The sequence below is a fragment of the Tupaia chinensis genome, unplaced genomic scaffold, assembly GCF_000334495.1.
Source record: "Tupaia chinensis unplaced genomic scaffold, TupChi_1.0 Scaffold146907_1, whole genome shotgun sequence".
NCBI lineage: Eukaryota > Metazoa > Chordata > Mammalia > Scandentia > Tupaiidae > Tupaia > Tupaia belangeri.
Genome location: NW_006206760.1, coordinates 1109064 through 1110241, shown reverse-complemented (window position 1 = coordinate 1110241; position 1178 = coordinate 1109064). Strand labels below are relative to the sequence as shown.

Sequence of the window (1178 nt, the reverse complement as noted above, 5' to 3'; positions counted from 1 at the left end):
GCGGGGACACCCCCCTTAAGGCAAAACCCTCCCAAAAAAAAAAAAAAAAAACCCGTCAAAGAACACCTTTTTGCTATTTCTGCTAAAGAAAACCGAGTGAGTCATTACAACAATCACCAAGAAGAAAAAAAAAAGTTGCTTGATTGTAGTTCAAATCAGTAAAGGCCTTACAAAAATAAGGACCTCGAAGCTGGTATCTCTCTATCACTTCGATAAGCCCCAGGAATGACACCACATCCTCAAATGCCTTGGGACAGTACCCAAGAGTCATTGACCTTTAGCCTAATTAAAAAAATGAGTCATTTGGTTGAAAAATTCCATGTCCATTTATTTGAACTGATGTCTTGTCATTGGTCGAGGGAACCCTTTCCTAGGGGTTGAATTTTTAACTTGGAACAACTAAAGCTCCACCCAGGGTCCCTTTAAGAAGTCCATTAGGGCAGGAAGACCCCCTTGGGCCTCAGTTAACACTTAAAGGAGATGCCTCCAGTCCTGAGCGCTGGCTCAATCCCACTGCGACAATCTGAGTCGCTGCAAGATCACCTGCGTCCGTGGGCGGCCCAATCAGGAGTTTGCAAGGGTAAAAAAAAAAAAAAAATCTGTTTCTTTTATGGAAAAAGACTCATCACGCTACAGGAAACATGCTGTGGACGATTATCTGCATTTCCAGAAGCTGACGCTTTTAAAGTCATTTTATAAACTCTGTATTCCCCACGGACTGGATCAGCGTCGAAGCAGGGTCGCAGAATGAAAGAGACAAGGGGGTCAAAGGAGAAAGAAAAAGAGTATTTCTCAATTGGGACCCCAATGCCCAGGAGCCAGCCGGGACAGAAGTGGGGAGTTTCAGAAAGCGCCTTACCTTCAGGTTCAGTGCGTGGTGTCGCCCACGTCAGAAATTAACACGCTTCGCGGCGGGGTGGCAATCGGCGGAGCTCGTGAAAAAAGCCACAACATCTGGTCGGCCGCCCTCTTTCTAATGCAAAACCAGAACCAGGAGTGTCCCGCGGCTCCCCACCGCGCCGCTTAAAGCAACAGGTCGTTTTAGGCTGGGGCTTCCAGGGTGCGCGAACTCCTTAACCTCGGAGACTCGCGGGGAGGAGCTCCCCACGAGGACACGTCCCCAGACCAGCTTCTCCCTGTCCCGGGCTGCACGCGCCGACCAGCCGCCCGCAGGGGCC

The 1178-nt window shown here is 49.6% G+C and overlaps 1 long non-coding RNA gene across 1 annotated transcript; it reads right to left on the bottom strand.

Moving 5' to 3' along the window:
* Positions 1-118: 118 nt before the first annotated feature.
* On the bottom strand, positions 119-1171 carry LOC114006301 (uncharacterized). Its single transcript, XR_003548037.1, has 2 exons — positions 860-1171; positions 119-718 (listed from the first exon to the last, which is right to left on the bottom strand). It is a non-coding gene; the product is annotated as an uncharacterized LOC114006301 (long non-coding RNA).
* Positions 1172-1178: the final 7 nt, after the last annotated feature.